The 19,715-nt window shown below is 33.6% G+C and overlaps 1 protein-coding gene and 1 long non-coding RNA gene across 2 annotated transcripts in view; one reads left to right on the top strand and one right to left on the bottom strand.

Annotated features, from left to right (window-relative positions):
• LOC127836866 (angiopoietin-2-like) overlaps window positions 1-19,715 on the bottom strand; it is a 456,318-nt gene that overhangs the window by 212,355 nt on the left and 224,248 nt on the right. The gene's annotated exons all lie outside the window — the stretch shown is intronic.
• On the top strand, window positions 841-2,987 carry LOC127836890 (uncharacterized). Its single transcript, XR_008028984.1, has 3 exons — window positions 841-876; window positions 1,126-1,252; window positions 2,903-2,987. It is a non-coding gene; the product is annotated as an uncharacterized LOC127836890 (long non-coding RNA).

The following is a 19,715-nucleotide window of genomic DNA, read 5'->3' as shown; positions in this document are numbered from 1 at the left end:
ACAGAATTCCAACTCGCACAGTATTACAAACATAGATACATTATTGCAAAATAATCAAATTCATTTACAATGCAGACAATTCAATTATGGCAAATATAAATAATATAAAACTCACTAGGTTTGTAATTAAATTTAAAAAAAAACTGTGTCTTTCGACAGCCTGTGAGCCAAGGAAAGCATGGCCAGCAATTTGCAAACAGTTGTACTGGGTTTTAAGTATTGACCAATAAAAGTCTTGTATATTTGATGACTCTCATTCTCTCAGCCTCACTCACTAGACAAAACATGCATGACGCACACAGGACAAGCGACTGAATCTCTCAAGAGATGCTGGACACATACAAGACAAGGGCCATACGCACTGGTACTCGAGACCTAGACACATAGAAACACTGATCTATTCTACATTAGTATCATCTAAATAAGAAAGTGCATACATGCTGTCGATTCACGCTGACTTAATACTTATTATATTGACGATTAAGGCTTAAATACCAGAATGCGCGAACACTACATAATCTATGGAACATATGCCTCCATAGTAATTAGCGAATACGTCACACAATAATGCACATATTGACTTTAGTGTTTATCCAAAATAGAGAAGACAGTTTTCCTCCAAACGCTGTTTTGTGTTTTGGCCACCACTTATTTGTTAGCTTTTCGTGTGTGTTTTTTGTGTGTGACCACAAACTGTTCCATTGAAGACAGACAAAACAATCAACGACTTAAAATTATCTACTTATCCAAAATATCTTTTTATCACATGCCATACCCTATTTCCCATGTAATAGACCGTTCCATAATTTAGTCATTACATAATTATCTCCCCTGAATTCTCTCCGCGTCCGCCATTACACTGCTGCTTAACAATCGGTAACATATATAAGAGAGCACTGATTATTCAACGGATGAATTTCTTTCTAAATTCTAAGGCCGTCATAACATGGTCTTGGTTGTCTTGGAAAACTAACACATTGACACATTAAAAAAGCATTTAATTAATTTAAATGCAATATTTTTCATTTGATTATTTGCATCAATCTTTAAATCGTGTATGCCTTTGCATTCCAGTGTTTAATTGCCCCTTTGTTCTGCATAATCCGATTTTCTCGTTTTGATCAGATATTGTCCAGACTTAACTAACCACATGGTGTTATAAACCACACTGGGTGGCAGATGACAGTCTGGTCATTAAACACAATTGATGCCACCATGTCTCATCTTCCTGGTAGTATTAAGCAGTCATTTGGTAAGATAATTTACCTACGACATACTTAACAGTTGCGTAAATAAGATATGTTACATATTTTACAAATTAAAAGTTATGTCCAATATAGAATATCAGAAATTGTACACCGTAAAGATACTAGCCCGTTTAATTTATGAAAAAATAAAGTATTTAAAAAAAAAAACATTTAACGTATTTAGCGGGTATCGGTTAATTTAAACTACGTCATTCCGTATGAAGATTTGATGTTACGGCAATGCACGAACGATATCATAAAACAATAAATTACATTTGACATCAAACAGAGGTAAAAAATATTTTTAAAATATATATGTATATAAATATATGTGTGTTAAAATTTTAGATATGTGTCACTAGTAATGAGTTTTCAATATACATGAGTACACAGTTCAATTTGCATCATATGAAGTTGTGTTTTTTCAGTTGTATGTTAATATTCCTCAATAGCGTCATTCTTTGTACAAAACCCATCAAATTAAAATTACATGTAAATACTGTCATGTCCTTTGCTTTTAATATGGCTTTGTAGTATGTTTATTTTCAAAGCACTCCTTACACTTTCTAACACTCATTTATTTATCACACTAGCGTCCTCATGCCATTGATAAGTATATTTTTATAATTAGATGTATTACTATTGTAATTTATTGAAGCTTTTCTGCAAAAAAAAATATTACGGCTTATGCATAGAGCTCTTTATTGTGTCAAATTGTCGGCCTTTCAATCTTCAGATAATCTTTAATTTGATGCTTATGCCGCTTTTTTTAAAGTTGCAAATAAATGTATTAATAAATTCGTTTGGCGCTTAATAATACATTTTTGAAATATTATTTAGGTGTTTTTTTTATCGGAGTTTTTGTGTGTGGATTAATAGACTAAACATTTGGTGTCGTTATCCATATGTTTTGCGTTACTTCAAAGACCTATAAAATACAATTTTTAGTATGTTTAGCTTTATAGCTGTTAAATGATTCAAAGATGAAAATATAGATATATCACATAGATCGCATTCTCTTCATCTTCCGAATAATCACATAAAAGGTCGTCAAGATCAATATCACTCTCTCATGATAAAAAAGCTCGTTTTTTAACGTGACAAAATTCCATCTAAAAAAAAATAAATATAAATACAAACCACAATTTTTTATCTCTGATATCAGTTAGAACAAGAAAAATAATGGAAGGCGTATCAAAAATATCATACTTTATATAATATGTAATGATTTTGGAATGTAGATTTTTACCAAATGAGATCAATTACAAACAATTAGCGATAATTAATTGCGCGAGAATCTTTTATAAGTATTAATTAAAATATAATCTGCTTGATGTTGCGGCTATTAAAATCAACACAACAATACATGCGTGAATTGTTTGTGAAACGTTAAAAGTAACAAGTCTAATCAAAGACATAGTATGAGCGTCTGAACCGGCAAATTTTCGCCGATGATTACCACTTGATTACAGATAAAACAAACAAATACACGAAAGCATTTTAAACATTTTATTTGTAACAATCAATCTTAACTTCAAACAATCATTTAAACAACAAAAATGTGATAATCGCCTCACATTAATTCATTAAGTAATTTATTTATCCGACAACGGTGAAGCGGGTATTCTCTATGTCTTTGGCTTTTGGAATCGCAGACTCGCACAAGTTAGCAGCAGTGTAATGGCGGACAGTCACGTGACTGACGATATGGCGGCGGTCAATTTATCGATTATGGAACGGTCTATATAACCATTACGAAAATCTTACACATGTGTAATCAATCGCACATTCTCGGCCCTTTCCGTCAAACATCGGATAAGTACCTCGAAGGAGATAGTATGAATACACATTTAGGAAGCAGTATTGCGGTCTACCTACGCGGGCCTACGCGAATCAAAATTACATAGTAAAAACGAACATGGCCGACTTTGCGCGTTGATTACATTTGGCAAAGATGAAAATGGGGATTTTCTATGCTCTGAAGCCAGAGCAAGTACAAACTCTACAGGAATTATGGAATGGGATTGATACCGTGGCGATATTACCAACCGGCTTCGGCAAGAGTATTATATATCAACTTCTGCCGTATTTAATTCAGAAGAAAACAGGTGCAGCTGAACCTATGATAGCAATAGTGGTTGCACCACTTAATTCCATCATGGAAGACCAGGTACAGTGCATAGATGCATCATCATTGTGGTTGATTTTCACTAACATTCATGATTTAGCTCTGGTCTTGAGAAAATATATTTGTATTTATTAGAAATAATGAAACTGAAAGGAGATTGATGTTCTGGTAAACATATACATGTATGTTAAGTTATTACAGGAAAAATGCTATTCATAGCTTATTTTTATGCCCCCAAACGTGGGCATATAGTGATTGCACCGTCCGTCCGTCTGTCTGTCTGAAATTCTGTCACACTTTGCGATTAGTTTTCGAAAAAATAGGGAAAAAGGGGGCATATGTCATCCTATGGTGACAAGCCTTGTTAAATTATAAAATGTTTTACGGTACTGGGTATTGTATTGACCACTAATAAATATTTATGTATTCAGTTTGAAAAAAAAACACTTTCCTACTATCTTTTTAAGATTGATTACAAGAGATGTAAAGTATGGAATGTGGTATTATGCAGTTGTTCCTTATGCAGGGAAATACAAATTTATAATATTTTATTAATTTCTCCCCTACTCAGATACAAAGCTTAAGATCCAAAAACCTGAAAGGCTGTTATCTGTCTTATGATGCCAAAGAGATAGTGACCTTTGGTGATAATGAGGATGACATTGAGGAACACAGTTCAGACAAAGAAATTGAAGGTTTGTGTACTAGTGGCGTGAGTGGTGTAGCATTTACCATTACAACCACGAACAGACCAAATCAAACCGGGTCTGTTGTTGTTATAATAATATAATTCTTAGATACAATTAGTGCTTCCACTGCCAATTTGGACCAAATTTTGTGATTTTATTAATTTATTTAAGCTTAATGTCTTGATTTTCTCCAACATAGTTATTTACAAATGCATAATGGTTAAACTACAAACATTACTATATGATCCTCCATGTATTTCACGGTTCCTGACATCATTTGTGGAATGCACACAGATATATGAATGCAGATATTGGCAAAATGGCAACTGGCAAGCCTTTGTATTTCAGAAGACTTTTCTTAATTTAATAAGATAAACTAGACTTTTCTAAGGTGTCAATAAACGTTAGGTACTGGGGCTACTTATTTGATATAACTTAATATATACTTTTATATTAAAAGGCCTTTTACATTTACTGTTTTGCTTGGTTAGTATATAATTATATTGATTTATTTTTTCATCAATCTTTCAGAATCTCCCACTACATCTGTCCTCGGAAAGATGTTTGATCTGACAGAGCTGAAGAGTGGACGCTACAATATAATCTATAGCCACCCAGAAGCACTACACACAAAGAAGATTCAGGAGATCTTTCATTCACCTGTGTACCAACAGAGAGTGTGTGCAGTTGCTATTGATGAGGTTCATATGATTTCAGAATGGTAAATATTAAGGTTGAAAAATGTTATTTTAAATTCGCTGTTCTCAAGAGATCTGTATACTGATATTTAAAGTCAGTATTGTCAGTCAAAAATCTTTAAAAGCAGACCTGTGTCAAATTGGCTCCTAGATAAAGTGTGCAATACAGCATCATGAAAAACGTTTGCATATTTAATTTACATGCGTAAACATGTAATTTGTATGTGTAATTTACGCATGTAGTGATGTACATACCTTATCTAAAGCCCTGACAGTTTGAATAAGGTTATTATAAGGTATTAATCCTGTGCACTTATTCATCCAACATCCCTTGGCATTTCCAAAATTGTTTTCTTCATTTTTTTAAAAGAACGCTAAATGTATCAGAATGGCAACAGTTTGGAACCTGCTCAGCATTGAAATATTGTTTTTTACGGACTAGACAAACTAAGCTTCTTGTAAAACTTGTAAATGTGTTATCTGTTTTCAGGGGAAGTGAATTTCGACCAGCATTCCGAAAATTAGGTGAACTTACGGTGATATTCCCTAATGCTTGCCACTTGGCTTTGACAGCCACATGTACTGAACAAAGAAAGAATGAATTGACAGACACTTTGCAATATAGGAAATACACCTGTGTGTCTATTAATCCGGACAGACCCAATATTTATTTAAGTAAAAGATCAAGATTACCAAATATAAAAAAAATTGATAAGTTGGACTCATTGATTGAGCCAGTGGCAGTGGAGTTAACTGATTAATTGAGTGACTTCCCAGTAACTATCATGTATGAAGAAAATTTGGAGGCTTTAGGTTATTTTTACCAGTACCTTAATTCTTATTTAGGTAAAAGACAATATACTGGTGAGGAAATTCCTGAGAATAGAATATTTGCTCAGTATCATAAGGATTATACAAAAGCAATGAAATCCTTTATTGTGAGTGACTTGTGCAAGAAGAAACCAACAATTCGCCTTGTGCTTGCGACAGTTGCTTTAGAAAATTATAAACTGAAATACTAAACAAGGGCTGTTTGTAAAACATGCATGCCCCCCATATGGGCTCTCAGTTATAGTGACAGCCATTTTGTAAATATGTTGTTGTCACTGTGACCTTGACCTTTGACCTAGTGACCTGAAAATCAATAGGGGTCATCTGCCAGTCATGATCAATGTACCTATGAAGTTTCATGATCCTAGCCATAGGCTTTCTTGAGTTATCATCGGGAAACCATTTTACTATTTCGGGTCACTGTGACCTTGACCTCTGACTAAGTGACCTGAAAATCAATAGGGGTCATCTGCCAGTCATGATCAATGTACCTATCAAGTTTCATGATCCTAGGCATAAGCGTTCTTGAGTTATCATCGGGAAACCATTTTACTATTTCGGGTCACTGTGACCTTGACCTCTGACTAAGTGACCTGAACATCAATAGGGGTCATCTTCCAGTCATGATCAATGTACCTATCAAGTTTCATGATCCTAGGCATAAGCGTTTTTGATTTATCATCCAGAAACCATTTAACTATTTCGGGTCACCGTGACCTTGACCTTTGACCTGAAAATCAATAGGGGTCATCTGCCAGTCATGATCAATGTACCTATGAAGTTTCATGATCCTAGGCATAAGCGTTCTTGAGTTATCATCCGGAAACCATTTTACTATTTCGAGTCACCGTGACCTTTGACCTAGTGACCTGAAAATCAATAGGGGTCATCTGCCAGTCATGATCAAACTACCTATCAAGTTTCATGATCCTAGGCATAAGCGTTCTTGAGTTGATCTTCCGGAAACCATTTTACTATTTCAGGTCACCGTGACCTTGACCTTTGACCTAGTGACCTGAAAATCAATAGGGGTCATCTGCGAGTCATGATCAATGTACCTATGAAGTTTCATGATCCTAGGCCTAAGCGTTCTTGAGTTATCATCCGGAAACCACCTGGTGGACCGACCGACATGTGCAAAGCAATATACACCCTCTTCTTCGAATGAGGGCATAATAAACATAATATCAATAGGACTGAACAGTGCTGAACGTGTTGCCTACTGTAAAGCAATTTAATTTTAATATTCAAACAAAGTTCCTTTATTTTGTTTGCTTTTACGGCAAATTGATCAATATTTAAGAGCATGCAGCACTGAACAGGAAATATGACTTTGGCTAACCTCAGGTGTTACAAAATTAAAACCAACACCCGAGGTCAAAACCACCCGACCTGTTGGAGCTAAGAGATACATAGACTCCAATCCTTTAAACACATTAAGTCACCTTCTACAATGACAAAGTGTTAAATTATGGTCGCAAAGCCAGTATTTTTAATAAACAGATGGACAAATAGATGGATGTCCTAACAGACAGACAGACAACAGAGAGGTCAGGCAGATGTGTTACAAGTACTCCATAATCTGTAGTCAATATCTGTTGACTTCATTTTTCCACAAGTTCACGAGTCATTTTTTTTAAGTTTTCATCTCAGAATTAAAACTTTTTTTTTTAATTTTATAAATTAATATAATAATTTTCTAAGTCAATTTCTTACTGATCAAAGTATTACATGTAACACAGAAATACATCAAACCTTATTATCTGCATGACATTTTACAGCAAGTACAGTCATACACTTCTGTAAGGCAGATACTCGTCTGTTTCTGCTATTCAATATCATGGCGTAGATCATCGCTATAGTTGCCCTCTTGCATCCTGTGTCACCCACCAGCTTGTTCAGTAGTTCGTAAAGGAATGGAATATTCACCGACATTTCATCTAGTGCAGCGGTGAATAAATCCTCCTCAAACAATGCTTCTAGCCGCTGGGTGGACAGGACACTGGTTTTCGAGGAGGACAACATGGACACTAATTGTGTTGTGTCGTCTATGAGTTGTTTCTCTACTATTTTACTCTGTTCCGATTGTTTACAAGTAGTCAGTCTGATTGGCTCAGTCCACTCTGTGGCTTGAAAGGTATAAGAAATACAAATACTTACTTTCCCTCAACTTAAAACTTCTGTTATTGAAACACAAAACTTAACCAAATTTTCAATTTTTTAAGTATAAAAAGGGCACATAATTTTGCCAAATTGCCAGTCAGAGTTATCTAACTTTGCCTGCCAAGTCCCCTCATGTTAGTAAGTAAGTGTACCAAGTTTGAATGCTCATGTGATGACAATAGCTCATATTTTATTTATTTTTGAATAGATGAGCTAATTAAAGCAGGGAAAAAAATACCAGCATTATCTTAAAATAAATAACATTACAAAATGCATTCCTCTAGAATGAGAAATTCATAAATATTTATCACTAAATCTTTTTTTTCCTAAGTCAGTATTTAAAAGATTTCAATAATATATTAATAAAGTTTTCAAGATAAAACTACATGGATGTTAAACTTTGTTAAACATGTTACTCCAAAATAACTAACAACTAGTAAAACTACTTGGAAGAGGAAAATCAACAAACATATTTAAACGGAACATGAAATACAAACTGTTGAAAACAGTTCAGATGTTTGATCCTCATATTAACATACACAGTTTATTGTGCAGTTTAATTCATTTTCAGTTTATTGTTTATTATATATTAATAATCACCTTTACTTGATGAATTGTCAAATATCAAGAGTAGAACCAATCAGTGAAGTAAATGAATCCTTGGTAAAGCACCCATTGTGTAGTCCAATAACCGTACAAGTGAAACTAAAAAACGCCAATCCTAAAAAAAAATAAACAAAATTAAAGAATAGTTATTTATTGCATTTAAGAGTGACTGCTTGTGTTCACTTTGTTTTCTAACACAACTTCAGTCATGACATCCCCAAGCATTTGCCAACTTTTCCCCATCAATTATTAGATAAAAGGAATAAAATCCTTTTTTTTGTCAATGTTGCACCTGTAAAAAATGTTGATGCACTAGGGGTAAAACATTGGGAATGTAAACAGTAAACAATGATTCAAGCCCTTCATAAGCAATGGTATCATGGCCATCAAATGCATGTATTTTAAACGAATATGGAAGTCTTTTTTTTCCCAATGAAACTGTTTTTTTTTTCCAGCATAATTTAATTACTCCAATCGTAAAAAGTACATTTTGTTATACTTACTGTTCTGATGCCGGGGCCATAATACCAATTAATATTTTATTAAAGAGCCTGCATCTGTATATATGTGAGAGATGTACCAGCTACAGAACAGATGATCATTTTGCAGAGTTACATGTATTATAATCAAAATTAAATCATGTTGATTTTTTTCAAAATAAACTTGTACAGACAATGTGAATATCAAGTTTTTTTGCTGTTTAATACTCCATTCAGTTATCTAGCACTATCTACATCTATGACACTTGAACAAATTTGAAACACATTAACATAAGTGATTAATTAGTAAATGTTCTTACAAAATAATTATGTTGTTTTTCATTTTATAGAATTTTTATCCATCTTACTATTCAAAATCATTTATTTGATTGATTTACACATGTACTTGGCATGTGATGTGTTCCAAACTTATTCAGCTAACAAAAATAGAAATTTTCAACAAGAACTTGTAACTGTCAACAACTTTTATTAACATTCAAACAGAATGTACATACTTGAATGTGAATATGCATGATCATGGAACAATTGCTTCCTAGGTTTAGCACCCGCAGTGTCATCACAGCTTCCTTGAGTTAAAACATCTATAATAGTTACTTACATTGATATTTTAATTTTAATTCATAAGCTTCAAGGATTATTATTCTCAAATAATTTTAATACATTATCATTTATGTTAATTTATAGGTTCCACATGAAAGTGATTTTCCCAAGAATTTTTCCAAGCAGAATTACTTTCCACGCACACATCATTTTTCCAGGTCTACAAAATTATAGTTACAATTAAAGATATATATGTCAAATGAGAAGTATGATAAAAGCTTCTTTAATTTAAGATTAAACAATTAAGGTGAAATTGAAGATTTTAGAGATTTAATGAAAATTTGTTTGAAAATAAATTTTAAGTGAATAGCAAAAAAAAACTAAAGAAAGAATGGTGTCTTAGGCCACGACTTTTATATTTCTTGGTTTACAAAACCGCCGACCCTAATTTTTGGAAAATGGGAAAAAAAATAAAATCGGAAAATCGTCTTTTTTTTAAATATTTTATTCCCGACCGCACTGCAAAACGAGCGAAACGAGAAAAAAAAACGATCCGGTTTGAGTACGGTTGCGAATAAAATCGGGTAAGTACAATCAACGATTGGTTCACCTATATTGCAGAGATCGGGATATTTTTCAATGTGACACATTATGTACCAGTCCTTTTATGGGCACTTCTCAAAATTTATTTCGGGTAAAAATTACAGACAATAAGAAAATCAGCGTCAGTAAAATGTCGACCCCATCAAAATTTATTTCCGAGTCTGTGACGCAACTATATTGTTTAACATGTTAATTATATTAAACAAACCCGATATTATAGTAGATAAAAAAGTATTTGATAATTAGTATAAATAATCCAATAAAACAATGCCATTATTTACGATATATGTGTTTAGGAATTTTGTAAACACGTCCGCCATAGTTTATAGGAACTGTACAGAAAGTTTGGAAATCGGAACAAATCGGTATATCTCGGAAAATCATTGATAAATGTATTTGTCTTTTCAATGCTTAGGGCCGAGTAATTTCGGCAAATCGGAACTCAACGTGCGTAAAACACTAGCTCAATTAACCGTTAAACTCCGCCTCCGTTCTCTGCAAAAGATTCGAAGGCGGAGCTATGCACGTGCTTTTATTAAATTGGAGGATTGCAATTGAGAAACAAACACACGATTGGTTCGGCATGTTGATTGCTAGACAAAGGAAGCCATTTTTTTCGGCGCGAAATTTGTCGCTTTATTGCTTCCGACAGAAAGCGGCTTTCCTTTGATGACGTCAAACTGTCAATTCACACAGACTGCACATTTTCGGAAGACTTTAACTGACTCCTTGTTTACAATTCCAGTAAAAAAAAACACTTGCTAACATTAAACTTTGGATTAAATTATCAAAATAAAGCAAAAGCGAAGTTGACAAATATGATTAAATTAATTCGCGTCAGTTCAAATAAGACGTTTTGCGTTGTAAATCAACGAGTTTTCATGACAACAACAACTTTGACAAACATTACCGCGACGACGCATGGATCGATCTACCTGGATTTTTTTTTCATGTACGATCTCATAAGTCGAGTAAGAGCAAACACATACCGGGTAATTTGTGTATGAGTAGTTTATCTTATATAAGATTTATGCAACGGGCATCGCATTGTTGCGTAATGGTGCGCATCGAATTATGGAAACGAAACGCAGTTTTTCGTTTTAATGGGAGAAGAACGCATGTCATGTAATGGAGTGTTTAAAATTGCCTGATGTTACAAAAGGTGCTTTTAGGACTCATTTCATTTGAAGATATAGATGTGTTTCATTGCATAATTTGATTTTTTGTCTCTGTGTTAAGATTATAAAAGATATGTTGTCTTTGTTCTGATGTTATTAGTATTAACTTTTTTTTCCAATGATGTTTTTGTTTTTTGTTTTTTTTTCGACCGTTCGATGGACCATTTTCAAAATAATTTTTGTAAACCAATAAAAAAAAAGTCGTGGCCTTATTAATGAAAAAGTGCATCCTTTCATGGAAACATAGTTTTAATTGTAAGGACTTAATGGAGGATGTCTATTATAAATATATTTCAATATAAAAATAAAATAAGTAAACCTGACAGTCTTATTTGATATTGGCATGCTACCTGAACCAAACCATTTAAAAAAGCTGGTCTCAAAGGCTTAAGCTCAATCTAGCTTAATGCGGCTCATTATACCACAACAAATATTAATTAATGATTTCAAAGTACTTGATAAAAAAAAAATTCCCCAAAACATGCCCAGGGTTTCTAGTCCCCCTCCATGTTCTTTATTATTTTGAATAACAACATTATCATGGAGTATTATCTGCTCATAGGCAGGGGTATCATTGGATTCCATCCAACTCATTGTGGCTAGATTTTGGACATACTCACAGGGAATAAACATTATATCCAGGGCAGATCCTGATGGGGCTGAAGTGGCATATGCCCCCATAATTCCTCGACAAACTATGTCGGATTAGTTAAACTAATATTTGAATATTTAATCGGGTACCAAAAAAGTGTGAAGGATTCACATTGAAAAAATCCTGGATCCGTCCCTGTAACTTCACTCACTTCATGTGCACAAACAATGCATTTGTTTTCAAATGCAACTGACATTTTCTATCACTGCAATTTTTCAGTACAACAACCTCCTAGAGAAAGCATCATAATTAAAGATTTATTTTGGATAAAATGTTAATATCAATGAATAATTTTGCGATAAACATGATTAAAATTGGCAATATTAAAAAAAAAGAGAGAATAAAGCTGCACAAGTAATTAACCAGTATCCAGTGTGTGACATTAAACAAACACAAGTCAGCATTTAGAAAATATCCGAAATCGCAACGTAAATTAATGGTCATTACACAAATCGTGATTTCTCTATCCAATTTGATGAAACATTCAAAATAAATACAGATTACATATATATTGGTGTATTCTTGATTTATTTAAACCATTACCCGAACATAATCTTTTATTTGTAAAATTTTCTCACATTTGATAATCCACAGGCCGCCCCCATGTTTGAAGTTTACCTGACATTCTTTTCCGCAGTAAAAGAGGCAGGGGACCAGATAAGATTCAGATAAGGCCCAAAATATGACAAAATGTAGAATAAGGGTGATGGGTAAAAATTTTGCTTAAAAGGCCTGAGAAAATCCCTGACACCTAACATTATGATTATCAGTAAATTAAAGGTCCAAATTGAGACACCTAAATCGCTTAAACATACATACCTAATTTCAGCTTTTCTATACTGGACACCAATTTTTCAAAAACCGGTATTCTCTTTGGTGTCATCTACGTGGCCGACTTTAACTTTTCTGTGCTGCAGATAAGGTTTTCAGCTATTGACATCCGTCTACGTTTTGGAGTTCCCTTAAGTGGAGTAACTGCTCTCTTTTTAACATTTTCCAGCTTTCCTTCCACAGACCTACATGGACAAGGCAAATAATCAAGTATATATTTTATACCAATGCTGTTGTATCATAAGATTGGCCCTCTAAAATCAATAAAACATGGGTATCATGTTAGTTTACAGCGTTCAATGAGCTCTTTGCATACAAGCCAAGGAAAACCTTGTAATTGTTGGATTTCTGTTATTTGCAAACTGGATGATGTTCATGTACTAACCCAGGGGTTCATGACGTATATAATAACCAATGATCAGTTGACAAGGGTCAAATAAAGCGTTAAATCCAAAGAATACTCCTGTCATAAATAAGTACAAGCTATCAGTATTTAGTGCATCAACATAGCATGTTCTCAAATGACATGCCGAATTGTAAATGTAAACACAAATTGTGGTTCAACATCTAGCTGCAATAAAACATACAAGATCTATACATTTTAAAGTAGTTAATCTAAAATCACTATATTGGTGGACCCCCTGCATATTATCAACCGACTGGCGCCATATTAGATTTCTAAAATTAAAATCATTAAACTGTTATTGGTTTATATTGATTTATAGCAATGGTGCTTGGCGAGGTTGGGTGAGGGGAGGTAGTTAATATAAATTGCCGCCATAGTCTTTTGATGATTTTTGCATTGGCATACTCTCGGCTTTATTCTGAACGTGAATCATTTCAGCTAGGGGGGGGGGGGGGGGGGGCACAGAAATTATCAAAAGGAGCTGGCAAGACTGCTCGAATAGCCAGTCATTTTTCATAACTACATTATCAGCATAATATTACGTCTAAATAGTGTACAAGTAATGGACAGATTTTTTTAAAATCATGTGTATACCGTTTGAATGCACGAATTTTTGATATTTTCGACCAGCAGTTGGCGCATATACGCTGGATAACGCTGGTATACAGTGGGAAGAATTCTAAGGCCGCCGCTTTCAAGTCCTCCCGCTTTCTTCCGTGACTTAAATAAACATCTCTGTGGCTATTTACACAAAGATCACATTCTGACGCCATCGTTGTTATTGTTTTTGTTGTTGTAACATTCTTAGAATGGTATCACGTGGGCGGACTACTTTCAACCCGTATTTCTCCCGAGTCCGATTAAGATAATCTGCGAGGTGTACCGAATGATGTGTAATATACTTTTTAAGCCTTTTCATTGGCTTAGTTTTCGTTCGATTGACCAATCGCATTTTGTTATTGACGTTGCAACGTCAAATGACGTCACAAAATGTAAACAACATTCGGGATTTATCATTATGTTTGCGTAAATATTTATTTAATTTGCTCATTTAAAAGCATGTGATAAAAATGGCTCGCTTACTAACAAAATTCCTGAACTCGTTTAATAAAATATGGTTTGATATGACAACTCGTGCCGGATCATATATATATTTTGGTTTACGTTAATATCTACCCTAACTTTGCCGAATACAAGTAAACTTATTTTGAATTGTATTGATGATTTCCTCGTCTGGCTATTCACAACACGAGCATTAGTAAAGAACTAAAAATGGAATGTGATATGAAAAAAGAATAATAAATTAATGATGTGTATCTGTTCGACTAATGCTCGAAAACATGGCACCCGTGAACTCCATTAGCATTACTAACGGATTGTTTCATATATACATGAATTTGCATTCGGTTTTGTTCGTGCACATTTTGCAGGAGTATAAAGAAACAATGACAGTACGCTTCAATTGATTAAAGGGGCCATTTCATAGATTTTGGCATGTATTGAAGCTTGTCATTAAATGCTTTATATTGATAAATATAGATATTGGATTAAAAAAGCTTCACTTAAAGAAAGAAAAAAAGTAATTCTCAACTGAACTCGAACCACTGACCCCTAGAGTAAAAGTCTATCGCTTACACCACTCGGCCATCCTTACTCATGCAATGAGTGATGAATTTATATTAAAAAAATTCTCGTAATATCACAAAATATTACGACAACAACAGAACTCTCCAAACTATTCAAGCTTTATAATTTTTAGGTTTTTAAATCGTCAAAAGATTAATATTATGTATATTTTACAGCATGAAACGCCGCATCATGCGGCGTCTCATCTGGGTCTACGCTGTTTGCCAAGGCCTTTTTTCTAGACGCTAGGCATACATGGGTTAAAAAACTAATTTTTGGAAAAGAGTATGCATCATGCAGAGCCAAAATGTTTCTTACCTCTGTATAGTAATTTTGAAGACATGTTCCACGTTACTTACCTCAAAGTTGTGTATGCCATTGACGTCAATTACATAGAACACCTTATATGATTTGCATATGCATCTGTTGCATCCCTGATGGCATTACACCATTGTATTATGTTTCGTATTATATATGTATTTGTTTACAGTCTTGAAATTAAATGTGTTAGGAAAACTGTCGTTAAAAGTATATGTTATCTAAACTATAAAATGACCATCGGAATGTGTTCAAGAGGCAATCACTAATATTGATGTTTTATTATTATTGGATTGACAAGCTTCACGTTGGTAATGCGGATACTTTGATAGCAGATGGCACTTCCATGACAAAGAACAACAATTTTCAAAACATCAACTGCAATCGTGATCAGTTATAAAAGCATACCTCGTTTGAAAGTTATGTTAAATAGTAGTAGAAGGTGTATCACCGTGATTGAAAATTTTCGTTTATTTTTATATTTAGTTTTACTTTTACTCACTTCTTATTTGAATGCCATATGAGTAACGTAATGTATTGGAACACAATTTTTTTACAACTGCTTGTTAGACAGCATCCGATTTCACAACTACAGTGATTCATTGGTTTGTATGATTTTTATTTTAGGTGTCTTTGTTCAAACTGCCCAGCCATGGACAGTGAGGTGGAGTCAATGTGCTGCAGAGAGGTGGAGAATGTTGACAGCAAACGTGACAGCTTCAACAGTGAGACTCAAGAAGCCCTCTAGTGCATGACAGAAACCAGGCTTCGGGACAGTCTACCTTGACCAGAATGTCTTTGAAACGGCCTACTACCAGTATGTCCACCAGTATGGTCAGATGCATCACCAGGCTAATGAGTAAGTTTTAATAGTTGATGGTCCATTAACAGCAAACTTTTGCTTAGATTATTTTAATATCAATCCTTGAAATTTGTTGGTGGATCGTAAATAGGATCATACAAATTGTATAGCTAAAATACTCATAAGAAAGAAATACTATGTTTGTTTTACTTTTTAAGGCGTATGCGGTATGTTGGCTACAGGCAGCTTACAAGGTGGTGCTGGGGTTTTCTTGGAAAGGAAGTGCGTGTTGTGCTCCTAGCTTGCTGCGTCCAAAGTATAAGGGACCCGTTTCCATCTGACCAATACAGAGGCTTCCAATTTGCAAACTGAAGAAAAAGAACATTATTATCATCCTGTAAAATTGTATGATTGTGTTAACATTTATTGGAAATGAAATTGTAGAGTATTTTTCTTGTTATTTTTTGTCAAAAAAAAAACCCAGAAATAATGCACTTGTTTGTACAGCAATTGTAGCAACTGAGGATCATTTGCCTTAAAAGCTGCCATGAGTCAACATATTCAAACAGACATTTAAAATATCAGCTGTTATATTTGTTATCATTGTGAATGCCTAGCCTTTTTAGTTAAAAAAATTACCAGTTACCTCTACAAGATTACATAAGTCAATTATTGGTATTAATATGCTATCTTTGTGTCTCTGGACTAAGTAAATGTACATACTACATGTGAAGAATAATGTTTGTTGTATTAGAAATTTCAACACAATAAATATTGAGAAAAAAATATTAGTGTTCGTAGTTATTAAGTTATTATGTAGTTGTTCGTCAAAACCGCATTGATCGGCTACACTATACTAACATAAGACAATCTTGTTGATTAACGTTTATTTAATTCAAAGCCTATACGGAAATATAAAAACGTAAGATCAATAAAGCAAATGAAACAGTTGCTGTCGATACAATCATATACAAAAACATGAATTCCAAATTAAAATAAATTCAGCACAAAGATATTACGTAATAGAACGTCATCCATAATTGAAACAAACGTTGATTTCTTCATATATATTCGATCCTGTGAAGGTGGGTATATATGCATAACCACGTATCTGATTTGTGTTCATTTCCTGTTATGAAGACAAAAAACTATGCGGGATCGAAAGGCAAACATTGGCGTCGATATAACTCTTACAATACATGTTCATGCTAAAATGTAATTGCAATATTTGCTTTATTCATTTACATCTTCAAGCCACCAGTTGTAACATTTATGTCAATTTTGCATTCACCAGGGGTGTTATGCTACTAAAAGATTGAACCTGGAAGCTGCACGCCGGGAATGCGGATACCTTGATAACAGATGACAATTCGATAACAGAGAACAACAAAAGCCACGCGCGAGAGGAGAGTTCTGCAACTTGTTTGCAGAATGTTCTGTTCATTCGGTTTTCAGACACGGGACTTTGTTTGGTCGATTAATGGTATATCACTCTGTATTGCGAAGAAAGAAATTTGCAGAAAAACAGTGAATTATATTTAAAAACGATAAAAGTCCTTCGATAATCAGCATAAAATGGATGATCAGTACATATTTTAACAAAATAACAATACTTTGAAACATAACAAAATGTGCTTATTTTCGAAATAAAATTTCAATTTATCCATTAATGTTACAGCATATTACATTTTAATTTACTTACGTAATTGAAAAAAATCAAATGTTTAAAGAGTCGGATGCCAAATTTTCATGGACACGTATTTAACCGATCATCTGAATCATAATGTCTCTTCTATTCCCGATTAATCGACACTTTTTATCAAATATAACACACTCTTTTCAGTGAATCAGAAATGCAGACCTAATTGTGGAATACTGTTATAGTCATGCAGGCAATGCATACAAATGTATGTACTGAAGTAAATTAAAAACGAATTACCGAAACATTTTATTATCCCTTTGGAATATGTTTATGATTTTGTATATATGTGAAAGATACATGTAAAACTAATTCGACATGTCTGATGAGTACCCTCTATATGACCACACATTTTCCAGTTTTCGAGTCACCCAACCACCGGATCTTCACATAGTACACGAGCTTAAACAATTGTAACTAACATCCCGTGTAGCGAAACGGTTCATCTAACGCATGTATAATTATGTCCTGATAAAGGTACTAATGCCATTTACTCATATATTAGATAGCATGCCATGAAACATCACTCTGATAAAACTGCTACTTAAAGATAAATAACATTGTTGTGTTGTGTATTGTTTTGTACTGTATTGTATAATCAACTGATAACTTGCCTTAACTCTTTCAGTGCTGGAAGCGAATTTTGAAGGCCATAGCAAACCGTTTGAGTCCAGATGAGACGCCACAGAACGTGGCGTCCAATCAGGATCCAAACTGTTTGCTATTCTTATAGTATTCTTTGAAAAAAAAATCAAAGAAAATGCTAATTTTAGAAATTCAGCAGACGACATTTTAGCAGACGACAAATTTCCCAGCATGCAAAGGGTTAAAACAAAGTCCAGTGGGTTTAAATAAGACATAGTCTCCTTATGATGTTTCCGTGGTGGCATTATTCCTGTATAATGATGCGGTTTTATATCTTCGAAAACACAAATATAATTTCAATTTAAGTACCGGTACGTATTCAAACATGAATGTTTCTCAAACTACATTTGACTCGCACTTTTAGTATAAAGATTAATTAAAAAAGATACTACTAAAAGCATACTACAAACAGGGTTCTCGTTAGAACGGCAATAAGATTGGTATCCATGTTGGAACTTACGCGCAATACTTTGTTGATAAATAGTTATAGCTAATAGGACATGTTCAGTTTAACGTAGGCTTTAATGAAGCATTTATGTCCTATGTGATATGACATTTTTTTATTTTGTTTATTTTAGAATAATATATGCACCAAATCATTGTAGAAGGACATTAGATCCTAGCATAACAACTACCTGATATGCACTTCGAGTATATGGGGACTATTTATGTTTTGTGAAATCTCGTTAACTTGAATGGATGTAGCAGCAGTTGTATGAATTTCATTTCATTGTACCTCAGAAAATTATAATTGCGTTACACTGGTTACTAGGAAACACTCATGTTATTAATTTAAAATTAATTTGAATTGAAGCTGTCTTTGATTGCTTTTTAATTGAAATGTTGTATAGCTAATATATATTTTCAATTGTGTGCTCCGTGTGGATTATATGTCATTTTTTTACTGTGTGTTGTTTTCGGAATGCCTTTAATCCGGTTGATAACCCCCGTTGTTTCACATTGACTTCAAATGGCGGTGACATCAGCATAGATCTTTTTTATGTAAAACGTGTTGTTTTATGTTTTGTTCTGTATAATACGGAAGATAAATAATTTCCCTACTTTTTAAACAGCCAGCAATCAATACAACATTAAGTATACCAATATTCTTGAAATTGATTATTTCCTAGAAAAAACAACTATTTCAAAGGTAAAGGTAAATGCCAATTAAACGTATACACTCGATTACACCTTACCACGAATACCATGATCAGCAGACATCGAAATATAAAGCAAGAGTATATTGCAGATACAGTGCTCTTATTATTCAGATGCTATCATTGCAAGCGAAGACTCGAGTCTTGTTCTTATAACATTTTAAATCATGGACCCAGATCGGAAATTGTGATTTAATAAGGAAAACAGTGTATAAACTTGGATATCAATGTTGAATCTTCACACGAATTAATTTTTTTAAGTGTGTATCTGTTTATGAGTTGGTGCGACTCAGAACAAGTATTTCGATTATAATTAAAAGAATTTTAAAACTGTCAAGTGTATCAATCATGTATTGGCTTTTAAATTGTGAACAATCATGAATGATGGACTGAGTA

Source organism: Dreissena polymorpha, chromosome 7, assembly GCF_020536995.1.
Source record: "Dreissena polymorpha isolate Duluth1 chromosome 7, UMN_Dpol_1.0, whole genome shotgun sequence".
Taxonomy (NCBI): domain Eukaryota; kingdom Metazoa; phylum Mollusca; class Bivalvia; order Myida; family Dreissenidae; genus Dreissena; species Dreissena polymorpha.
The sequence above is the reverse complement of the archived record's forward strand: the minus strand, read 5'-3'. Positions and strand labels throughout refer to the sequence as shown.